The 12,722-nt window shown below is 43.4% G+C and overlaps 1 protein-coding gene and 1 non-coding gene across 2 annotated transcripts in view; one reads left to right on the forward strand and one right to left on the reverse strand.

Moving 5' to 3' along the window:
• Positions 1 to 12,722, reverse strand: part of LOC128115848 (zinc finger protein 431-like) — a 37,312-nt gene that overhangs the window by 8,490 nt on the left and 16,100 nt on the right. The window lies entirely within an intron of this gene.
• Positions 12,545 to 12,694, forward strand: LOC128116144 (small nucleolar RNA SNORA43). The gene has a single exon (XR_008220400.1). It is a non-coding gene; the product is annotated as a small nucleolar RNA SNORA43 (small nucleolar RNA).

The raw sequence follows: 12,722 nt of genomic DNA on the forward strand, positions 1-12,722 counted from the left end.
AAAGCCCAACCAGGATAGACAGGAAAGTCTACCTATCCTGGTTACCAGATGAAGGGAGGTAAGAGTACACTATCACAGAATAAGATTGCTGCCATCCTTCAGATCCCAACTCCCAAGACTAAGAGACAAGTTCAACAGTTCCTAGGTACAGCCTCTGGACAACAGAGCTTGTGGAAATGGTAAACCCTCTATACACCAGCACAAAAGGAGACCTCAGAGTTCTGGCCAGTTAAAATGAATAAACAGGACAAAAAAAAAAAAACTTTAACAAAACTCTCATTAGAGTCTACCAAAGAATAGACAGGCCTTCTTCCTTTGCTTTTCTTCTGCCAGCTCTACCCCATACAGAGGGATTTACCCACCACACATACATGGGATACTTGAAAAGCATCTCCAACTGCTTCCCAGGCTCAGAAACCAAGAGTTAGCAGAACAGTCTAATCATTATTTTCTTAAGTCACTACAGAAACTCCAGTTCTTCATAAATGCTATTCCTTGGACTATCCTAAAGACCCAGATGACCTCCGAGTCCACCACCAGTATCCCCTTGTTCCAGTCCAATATTTTCTGGGTCAAGCAAGCAGCCAAAGGGACACTGGAACTAACCTAGAAAGAACCCTAGGAGGTGATTCTCTCCACTCCTATGGCAGTGAAGAGAGCTGATATTATACCATGGATCCACCACACCCAGATCAAGAAAGCAAAAGCCACAGATGCTGCCAAATGGACTGTCTCTAATTATGGACCCATTAAAGTTAGGTTCCATTGGGTCCCAAAGCATTCCCACTTGTATGAATTTCTCTCCAGCTCCCACTGCCAAGTCCCGCCAGTCCCGGAGCCCACTTATAAAATAAACACACAGAATCTTACATTATTTAAACTGCTTGGCCATTAGCTCAGGCCTATCATTGTCTAGCTCTCATTCTTATATTCAGCCCATGTCTATTAATCTTTACTTTGCCACGTGGCTCGTGGCTTACCAGTACTTTACATCTTCCTTGTCTTGGCGATGGCTCCAGCCAGTCTCCCTTCCTTCCTCCTTTCTCAATTCTCCTCTCTGTTAGTTCCGCCTATACTTCCTGTCTATTGGCCAATCAGAGTTTATTTATATATAGCGATATCCACAGCACTTCCCCTTTTCTTTTTTTTTAAAAGGAAGGTTTTAACTTTAACATAGTAAAATTACATATAACAAAACAATTATCAAGCAAGAACTACAGTTACAATATTAAAGAAGAGATCGTATCTATCTTATATTTGTGAGTTTAAGGTTTTATATCTAACTTATCTTTTATTATAACTAAGGAAAATTGTAAGTATCTAGTCTTTAACCACATCAAAGACCTCAGAAGGATATAATACTACCTGAGAAATGGGAGAAGGATGCAAGCAACTTTTGGGAGTCTTGCAGGGTAGACAGAGACAGCTGACAGCCTAGACAGTCATCCAAAGTTCTCTTGTAAAGTTGGGGCATCTGTCTTCAGCCCACAGGCCTAGAGTCTCTCATTCACTTTTTTCTGTGTCCTGTAGAATGTCTGGCAGTTTCCTCTGTAAAGCAGGAACTTGAAGGACCATTTTGTCAAGCAAAGTTCAGTGGTCACCTTCCTATGGGTCCTGCATGTCCAGTTGATAAAGCAGTCCAGGCAAGAACAGTTTCTTGCTCAAATGGATATTTTTGCCAAGGTGAAGATAAACTCCATATGGAGTGTCTTTGATGACCATCCTCCTCTCTGAAGTAAATCGGTGCTGTCAGGAGCAGACATGTCTCACTGTCTAGAAAGTCTAAATTTTTAAAACATTTTAAATGCCATATTCTGTAGGTCTTTGAAGTGTTTGAAGACTACCTATCTATCTGAAATATATCTATGTATACCTAGAAGACTTAACTAACATGGCTACAAATATGGTTATCATAGATGACTAATTATTATTCTATTTTTTAATTATTCATTATAATTTTAAATGAGTTACATAAACATAATACCTCAAACAAGAATAGAAATATATATACAGTATAACAAAATTAAGTTTAAATTTGTATCAATAAACTAAAATCTATAGCAATGTAAGACATTTTAAACAAGTTGTTACTCTTTAAAAGTAGGTTCGTTAATCTACCCTTTCATCCTATTATATCTAAACTATCCCCTTTTTTTCTTTAGAAAGAGATTGTATTTATAATCAACCTGCTTTAAATAAAAATATTGGTTTTTCTCTGTCCCAAATCAGACCCACTCTCTGTCCTTCTACCTTCTCCTGAATCTTATATCAGTATGAATACAGGCTCATGGTCCAACCCCCACTGCCCTTAGGCCTGGACCTGGGAACTAAAGAAGACAGATACAGAAGAGGTTATTAGCTAGTATGACTACAGACCAGCAACCCATATTCATTTTGACCTCTGTCCACTGATGCCCACTTTAAATGTCTGGTTGTATTAGAGAAAGGAAAGATGTGGGGGTTTATCCTTTGAGGTAGAAACACAGTTTATAACTCTATGCATGTCCCATGGCTGGGCCCCCTGGTTGCCAGAAACAAGGATGTTTCTATTACAAAAACAGTGTTTGTGAAACTGAGGCTTCCTGGAAAACTTCATCAGAAACATTTTTAACTATGGGGAACAGGAAAAACCTGCAGAATCAGACTCTATGAAACAGTAAGGGACCCTGAGGATGGAGTTAACCATTGCCAGCCAGAAATAGTCCAGGATTGCTAGTTATGTTTAGACACTTGGTCCCAGTCATACTACATAGGGATAGGAACTAACCAGACTGACAGCCCATTGACTGACAAAACTCACTGTAAATGGGGAAAGCCCAAATTAATGTTCTGCTTTATGGGTTAATTCATAAGGATAACAATATCACGAAGCCCATGAGACTGCTCGGTGGGCATGTAACAATGGTTTGACTAAATGTGTCTCTTCTGATGCTTTCCAAATCAATCAAATAGACAGGTTGATCAGGACCTGATGGTATTAAAAGGTTCAATTTCTAAATTAAAACAACAGTTAAATTCCCTTATAAAAATGAACCTACAAAATTGAAGAGGTTTAGATTTACTTCTCATGAGATGAAAGAAACTATGTATGGCTTTGGAAAAAAAAAAACAAAAACCTGTTGTTCCTATGCTAATTGATCAGGAGTAATTTAGAAAAACATTGCCATGGTTGGGGAAATAATTGATACCAGCCTCTGTTCTCCTTGACCCACTGGATAACTACTTTGCTTTCATCACTGACTGTGCCTTTAATTCTCATTCTGATTAGATTAACGGTGCATCTTAACTAAAACAACTTGAGTCCATGATTTGACTCATTCACTAAGTCCAGTGGGGAATGTAAGAGGCCCAAGTTCTTAGGAGGACCCCAGACCTTAGCACAACTAACTCCAAGATGGAAGGGCCATTCAGGCTGTAAAACTCAGCACATAAAAAGTACCACCAGCCAAAAGGGAAACAAGGTCTAATCCATCAAAGTCCGTAGTTATAGGAAGCCTCTAAATGTACTAACCTTGCTTTTTTAGTCTGTAGTTCTGCTTCTGGCTAAACTGTTCCTGTTAACAGAAGTATTATCAACACAGATATGGTTTTTGTGTTTATAAGCTCATTGTGAAAAAGGTCTAGGGCTACACTGGGATCCAGAGCACCCAGTGTAGCTGCAGGCAGATAATAAAGACTTTCTATTGGCTTAAACCCATGTCCCAGCAGGCTTCTCTGGTGATTACTCCACAACAAACACCTCACAGAACTTTCTCCAAAATTGACCACATACTCAGACACCAGCAAATCTCAACAGATACAAGAAAATTGAAATAACTCCCTGCACCCTATCAGACCACCACAGACTAAAGCAGGATGTCAACAACAGCAGAAGCATCAGAAAGCTTACAAGCTTGTGGAATCTGAAAACCTCTCTAATAACTGAATAAGGGGTCAATATAGAAATAAAGAAAGAAATTAAAGACTTCCTAGAAATAACTTTGACAAAGACCCAATGTTTTCTCAAGAAAACAGTCCACGGGCCTGGAGAGATGGATTAGCAGTTAAGCACACTGGCAGCTCTTCCAGACATCCTGAGTTCCATTTCCAGCAACCACATGGTGAATCTCAATCATCTAATTCCCTCCTCTCGAATAAAGGCATACATGCAGATAGAGCACTCAGATACATAAAATAAAAAACTAAACTTTAAAAAAATTTAATGTTTCTAGAAACCGTGCCCCCCCAACATGATCAGTCCATTCATTACCCTTTCATTTAGTCTTACTTGATTTCACAGAAAATGTACAGAATACAGAGATAATATACAAAATATTACCCAACCCGTCTTACTGACTCTTCTCTTGCTGTGAAGAAGAACTATGACCAAGACAACTCTTATTATAATGAAAGGTTTTTAATTTGGGGATTGATTATAGTAACAGAGGTTACTACAGTAACAGAATTGATTATAGTAACAGGGTTAGTCCGTTATCATCTTGAAAGGAAGCATCTTGGTAGGCAATCATGGGGCTGAGTGTTACATCCTGATACACAGGCAGGCAGGCAGAAAGAAACACTTGCCTTGCACTGTTTTTTTGAAACCTCAAAGCCCACCTACAGTCACACACCTTAACAAACAAGACACACCTACTATGACAAGAGCATACCTCCTAATCTTGCACAATTACTTCCATTAATTGGGGACCAAGCATTCAAAGATGGGAGCCTGAGGCTGTTGAACAAATATAAACCATGACAGGAATACAACCTTAGAAAAGAAAGAGCACTAAAGGAAAAAAGTGAAAGATATTAAGGAAAACAGAGAGAGAAAGGGGGGAAGAAAAAGAAAGAGACAGAAAGAGATGTACAGAGAGAGAGAAAGAAAAAAATATTCCATCCAAATAGGAGGAACCAACTCCCCTGGCTGGGTTACAGGCTTCCTAATCTAACCTTCCCTGCCCCATCTAAGAAGAGATTAAATGTTTGGAGGCCTCCAACCTTAGGTTTAAGTCCCTACCTTTTCCCTGAGTGCATGGTATTATCCCTTGTTTCCTTCCCTATCCAGGTCCCTCAGAGAACCTGGGAAACTATGGATCAGGTCTGATGGAAACAATGAAGGCAGCCAGTCTCCTGGTGTGCTGAAGTGTGACTGCTATAGACGATGACATCAGAAGCTGCATTTCTAACTGGAGAGAAGTGCCACACAAGGCACAAATGTTTTAAATTTTACTTAACTTTTGTTTGTTTGTTTGTTTGTTTTTAGATGAAAAACTACTGGCTACTGTGTAGGACTGGCTTCCCTGGAACTCGCTCTATAGACCAGGCTGGCCTCAAACTCAGAGATCTACCTGCCTCTGCCTCCCAAGTGCTGAGAATTAAAAGCATGCAACACCACCACTGATTTAACTATTTTAACAAATTAAACCCAAAAGTCTTCAGTCCAGCAAACATGGAGAATCACATATCTGTCTGATCACAGCCCAGACCAGACTCAATTGGGAGAAAATGGGGCCAAGCAACATCTTGTGTTGGGGACTGAGGAGAAGGAGAACGACCTGGATGACAACAACTGGCTTCAACGGTTACAGTCAGTTGGGGAAACTCGTCCATGGACTCAACTGTCTCTGGTTGAGGTCATGGAATTCTTTCCTCTGTTCCCTAGCTGCATGGAGCCTACCTGCCTAGGCCACAGGCACCATCTCCTCCTATACACATGCAAACCTACTTAAAGAGTCTTTTTTTATTATTAATTTTTAAAATTTATTTTACATACTAACCAGTTTCCTCTACCTCCTCTCCTCCCATTCCCCCACGCCCTCCTTTCTACCTCTACATTCACTCTGCAGAAAGGGTAAGGCCTCCCATGGGAGTCAACAATGCATGGCATGTCAAGTTGAGATAGGACTAAGCTCCTCCCCGCTGCATCAAGGTAGCAAGGCATCGCATCATAGGGAATAGGTTCCTCATGTGCCAGTAACAGATCCTGGTTCTACTGCTAACAGCCCCACAAACAGACCAAGCTACACAACTGTTACCCACATGCAGAGGGCCTAGGTCGGTCCCATGAAGGCTCCCTAGCTGCCCGTTTAGAAACTCCGGTCAGCTGTCTCTGTGGGTTTCCCCATCATAATCTTGACACTAGCATCCCCGCCTGGCTCATACAATTCCTCCTCCCTCTCTTCAAGAGGACTCCCAGAGCTTGGCCCAATGCTTGGCTTTGAATCTCTGTATCTGTTTTCTTCAGTTACTGGATGAGGGTTCTATGATGACAATTAGGGTAGTCACCAATCTGATTATAGAAGGCCAGTTCAGGCACCCTTTCTACTATTGCTAGGAGTCATAGCTGGGGTCATCCTTGTGGATTCCTGGGGTTTTCCCTGGCACCAGGTTTTCCCTAACCCCATAATGGCTCCCTCTATCAAGATATCTCTTTCGTTGCTCTTCTTCTCTGTCCCTTCCCCAACTTGACCGTCCTGATCCCTCACGTTCCCATCCCCCATATCCTCCTTCTCCTTCTCCCCCTATTCCTAGTTTACCCAAGAGATCTCATCTATTTCCCCTTCCCAGGGAGATCCATGCGTCTCTCTTAGGGTCCTTTCTTAAAGCAAAGGGTGTAACAGTGCACATTTAACCCTGGAATGATGGAGATCCTAACTGGGAACTGTACCTGATGGAGGATGGGCTCACCATAGCAGGGAGCTGGACTAACCTTGAGTAAAAAGCAACCATGTGGTTTGCTGCCATCTTGACTATTGTGTCAATATTATTTTTAAATAATACAAAATTTGAGCTACAGATTCAGTAAAAGTCCAATAAAAAGTCTAACACTCAAAAGCAGGGCACGGTAGCAGAGGCCTTTGTTAAATTTTGGATCCCCGGTTACTGGATATCCTCTGCCACTGATGAAGTAAGTCAGATCAGGCCAAATTAGTAAATCTGGATTTAATCTGGGCAGGCAAAGCACCTCCTGGGTGGCTCTCAGAAAGGCAGGGCCTAGAGCAGGAGAGCACACGGCAGGTGTGGTGGCCAGGTCTTAAGCAGCCTGCAGGCATGCATGGTCTTGAGCAGCCTTGGGAGGGTCTGACTCATGTCTGGCTTTCTTAGGAGGCAGGGTCTGGAATGGGAGGAGTGAGACCTGAGTCTGGGATTTGGCCCCAGTTGGGGATCCCCAACAGCTTTTAATCCCAGCATTTGGGAGACAGAGGCAGGCTGATGTCTGTGAGTTTGAAGCCAGCTGGTCTACAGAGTTCCACAACAGCCAGGGCTACACAGAGAAACCCTGTCTTAAAAAATTAAAAAGAAAGAAAGAAAGAAAGAAAGAAAGAAAGAAAGAAAGAAAGAAAGGAAGGAAGGAAGGAAGGAAGGAAGGAAGGAAGGAAGGAAGGAAGGAAGGAAGGAAGGAAGGAAGAAAGAAAGAAAGAAAGAAAAAGAAAGTTGTACTGCCTGTGAAACAATAAAGAGAGCAACAAAAAAAAGTGAGGAAACACACACACACATACACACACACACACACACACACCACAATCAGTATAGAGTCGATTTTGACATGAGGCCAGGAAATCCATTAAGTCTGGCCTTAACTAACACATGACTGGACCACCATGGTATATATATGCAAATGTGTTAATGACACAGAATTCACACCCTGCACAGAATTAACTGCTGACAGATCTACCTACACCTGAATGTTCAGTGCCACATGCAGAACTTCTAGAAGACACTAGAGAGACCAGGGCTCTGTCAAGTTAGAAAATCTGCCTTCCCAGGCAACAGTAAAAGCTGCACATGCGCACGCCCAGCATGGTGACAAGTTTTCACACAAAGACTCCCAATCCTGATGCTCTGTGGAGGCAAAGCCTGCCGGGCTAAGTCTGGCCCTGGTTTCCCACCAGCACACAGCACCCCAGAACGAACTCCACATGAGCTCCCACAGCTCCTCCCCGTGTAGGAACGACAGACCCTCGTTCACCCTGGCATGGATGCCGAGCAAGTCCGGCTCTCCTCAGCTCCTGGCAGCAGGTCAAAGTGCAGCACCAGAAACACAGAGCCTCCCTCAACCCCAGAATCCAGCCCGCAGCATGGGGGACCAGAAGTGCCCTCCCCATTCTGACTGGCAGGCCCATCTGGAATCCTTGATTGGCTAGTGATGCCTGAGTGACAGGAGCAGCTCCCTTAGGGACAGTGTGCAATAAATGGGCACAGCACAATAGTTCTCAGCCCTGGCTTCCACCCCCAACACAGACCAGTCCCAGATTTGCAGAGACTGGTATTGCAGCAGAATTGCACCTGGACTACAAACTTGTCCCTGCACATTTCCTGAACACACTAAGCACTTCTCCTTTCTCTAAGCATAAGGAGATCATTAAACAATGTGCAGTGGAGCGATCCCCCTGCCTCACAGCTGAAAGAGTACCTAGTCCACCCTAGTTGAATTTAAACCACCTGATAGATATTCACCAGGCATCAGCAATCACATGTAGTTGGAGTTTTCCTGCCTGGCCCACAGTCAGGACAAATCTCTGTCACCTGCCAGTCCCACAGCCACTCAGACCCGACCAAGTAAACACAGAGACTTATACTGGTTACAAACTGTATGGCCGTGGCAGGCTTCTTGCTAACTGTTCTTACAGCTTAAATTAATCCATTTCCATTAATCTATACCTTGCCACATGGCTCGTGGCTTACCGGTATCTTCACATTCTGTTTCTCATCGTGGCGGCTGGCAGCATCTCTCTGACTCAGCCTTCCACTTCCCAGCTTTATTCTCCTTGTCCCGCCTACACTTCCTGCCTAGCCAATGGCCAATCAGTGTTTTATTTATTGACTAATTAGCAACACATTTGCCATACAGAACATTCCACAGCAATCACACCTAGGATTGCTCACACCTCTCTCAGCTGCACCCTGCTATCCAAAACACTAACACTTTTCAGCCTTCTGTGGTGGCACTGGACTATTATGCCACCATTTGCGAGGTGGAGGCAAAAGTTTAAGCCTGGTCTACGGAGCGCATCCCACGGCAACCAGGACTACACAAAGAAATTCTGTCTTGAAAAAAACCAATGAACCAACCAGCCAACCAACAAAAAAAAAAAAAACAACACACACACAAAAAAGTTTAAACCACTTTGGTCTATGACAACCAACATCAACCTATTAGGGTCCCCAAAGGGAAGGTGACCAGGGTGACAACCTGGGATGAGTTGTTAAAGATAGAAAGATTGGGATCAGCATGTTATGGGACCAGGAAGCTCCAAGAAGAAGACTAGGACCGGGCGGTGGTGGCACATGCCTTTAATCCCAGCACTCGGGAGGCGAGGCAGGTGGATTTCTGTGAGTTCGAGGCCAGCCTGGGCTACAGAGTGAGTTCCAGGAAAGGCGCAAAGCTACACAGAGAAACCCTGTCTCGAACCCCCCAAATAAATAAATAAATTAATTAATTAATTAATTAGAAAAAAAGAAAGATTGGGATTAGCATGTCTTGCATAAGCTGATGGCACATGCTAAGCAAGTTCATTAAGATGTATAGGGCTGATACAGTATTTGCAGGGGGAGAATGGGACAGTCAGGAGAAAGATAATTAATCCATATAGGCAAGAAGAACACAAGATACCCCAGACTGAGCACACAGTGGCCATGAGACTGATAACCACAGCCTCTCAGTTCCCCTGATTCCTTCAAGACGTTCACTCAAACATCTGACCAGACCTTGTCAAGTCAGCCCTTGGTCAGGACACAGAACCACTGTTCCCTTGGAGCATTCTCAGGGCATCTGAGAAAGACAAGGCCTGGCTCCCAAAAGGCCCATCTTCAACTTAAACAAACAAAAACACACATGAAGTTGGAAACATAAGTATCAATGCATGGAAAGGTAGGGCTTAGAAAGAAAGACTAGTAGAGATTAGAGATAAAATCCACATGATAGAGAACAAGAAAATGCTAATGATACTAGAGGGAATATGATAGTAATAACAGCTACAGTATTTTGAAAAATAACGCAGACTCAAATTTCTAATCTTCCCACATGAATTTAAGGCTGAGAGTGGAGGTGCAGTCCTGGAAAACCACCACATGGAATGTTGAGGCAGGAGCATCATGAGTTTAAAGCCTGGCATGGCTACAAACTGAGTTGACAAAATACTTGGGCAACTTAAATCGACCCTGCCCCCAAATAACTTTTTGTTTAAGCCCCAGTGGGCAGATCCTTGTCAAGCATGAGAGGGGCTCTAGAATGAGTACCCAGTGTTCTCTACCCCCAAAATGACAACAGAGCAACTACACCAATATACTGAAATGGGTGGGTTAGAAGGGCGTGCTATGACAGGAACCAGCTGGTTGGCTCAGTGAGTACAGACACTTGTAACCAAGTCTGAGGGCCTGAGGTCAATGCCCAGGAGAGAACCCACGCCTCCAACCTGTCCTCTGACCTTCACACGTGCTGTGGCATGTGTGTCTACACATCTCAATGACCCAAATTCAGAATTTTTAAAAAGAAAACTGAAAAACAAAAAAGCACCAAAATGTATAAATCCAGGAAAATAGCTAGTAATGTGTTAGTACAACCACTGACCAAAACAGAACTCCTATCAGCACACTGCAAGGGTGGCAACAGGAAGCAAAACCTTCACAGTTTACTACCAAGTTATCAAGTTATCTCTGCAGAGCTGCCTTAGAGGAAAATGGGAACAACTGAGGAGTTTTTCATGGAAATACTCATCTTCTGGTCACTTTTCTTTAAACAACTAACTCTACTCCGAGATAGCAAAGAAAAGAAAAACAAGGAAAGAAAGACAGAAAGCAAAGAAATTTGTAATAAAATGAATAAGAATCATGAATACAGGATCTGTCAAATCAACCCCTTAGCAGAATGCACCAAGGCCTGTCTCTGTGTATGGACTTTGTCTCAGGCCTGCTCAGGCAGTGCTTATACAGCATCCAGACTGAAGACTGAGTCTCCTCTACTGCCATCAGCTCATTGCTGAGCACTTTTGTGACAGGAACAGTTTATTGTGGGTACATCTCACCTCTGAAGATCTGGAACCTCAAGAGTGGGCTGTTCAACACACATCTGAGCAGTGGCTTTCCCCCAGGGGCTATGGTGCTGGATACCATGTATGACTCCTCCACACTGCTATCCTATGTCACTTACATGTGCTACAAGAAGTTCCACACAGCTGCAGCATAGATGACAACCACCCATGGTCAACCTCCTCCTGTGGTGTTGCACAGATGTGGGACAGGTACCAGAGTTTGCCTACATGCCTTTCATCTGACAGACCTCTCTCTGCAGTCCTGAGACTCACCACCAAGCATCGTCACCATGCTGCAATGTATTACAGTCTCCACATCCTGGACTGTCAAAACCCAGGACAGGCCACCCCTTCCTGAGGACTATGCAGATAAGTCACTCAAAGACTTCTCTTGCCTGGCAGGTGAAGTGATACCTTGCTCCTTTCCCCAGCCCTGCTGTGCACCCAGGCTTGTTTCTTTGACATGTGAGAAAAGAAAGTAGTGAGTGATAGAAGGAAGTCTTTTTTAAACTTCATTATATAAGTACAGGTACTTTGCCTGTATGCATGTCTGTCCTCCATGTCTGTGAAGGGCCTTGGAGGTCAGAAGAGGCTTTGTGGATCCCTTGGAACTGGAATTACAAATAATTGGTGGCCACCATTTGGATGCTGGGAATTGAACCCCAATGCTCTGGAAGAACAACCAGTACTTTTAACTGTGGAGCCATCACTCCAGTCCTGGAAGAAGTAAGTTTTCAAAACAGCCTGCAGTGAAATGTTTAGACCTAACTTTGACTCTCAAGTTCCTGAGAATAAAAATACAGCATTAAGTATCTGAATAAAAGGCTGGAGAGATGATTCATTGTGTTCAGAGCACTGGCTATTTGTACAGGGGACCAAATTTTAGTTCCTTGCATCCACATGGCATATCAAAACTGTAATTGCAGTCCCAGACACTCTCTTCTAGCTTCTTCAGGGCACTGTATACATGTGGTACACAAACATACACATAGGAAAAATTCTTATCCACATAAACAAAACTCTTAAGAAGAGGAACACAGTATCACTTCCGCATCCATGGTGCAGGGATATACATCCAAACTCATCACAAAGCCTGCCTAAGTTACAGAAGGAATGCTAGGTCAACCTGTCCCACTTTAAAAATACTTTTTTTATCAGTTTGTGTGAAGTGAGTAGGGGAGGGGGAAGCATGTGCATACTATAGTGTTTTGAGGGGTCAAAAGACAATTTTGTGGAGTCTCTCCTTACAGCTTTTAGGTTGGCTTTGGGGACTGAATTCAGGTGGTCATTTCTTCATATGCCCACAAACACCTTTGCTCATGGAACCATCTCCTTGGGCCAGCCCATCCAATTTAATGTGCCCTGCTTTGTTTGTTGTTTGGTTTTGTTGTTGAGACAGTACCACAATATGTATTCCAGCTGACCTAAAACTCACCAGGTGGCTCAGAACTCAGGAATCTGTCCATCTCTGCCTCCAGAGTGCTGGGATTAAACAGATGCTGTTAAAATCACTGGGCTGGTTACTTGAAGATGCTGTCCTAGATCTGTCAACACCACAGGCACAGCACAGTTGCTCAGCTATGCCTGTGACATTGGGGGTGGGGGGGGGGAGCAAGCGGCTATTTCTACCCTCAATGTTCAGAAGCCAGTGAGCAGTAAGAATGGGTTATAGCACGACATTTTGCAGAGCCATGGTGAGGTGGCACTGGG

This window comes from Peromyscus californicus, unplaced genomic scaffold (genome assembly GCF_007827085.1).
Source record: "Peromyscus californicus insignis strain IS unplaced genomic scaffold, ASM782708v3 Scaffold_1__1_contigs__length_55948999, whole genome shotgun sequence".
Lineage (NCBI taxonomy): Eukaryota > Metazoa > Chordata > Mammalia > Rodentia > Cricetidae > Peromyscus > Peromyscus californicus.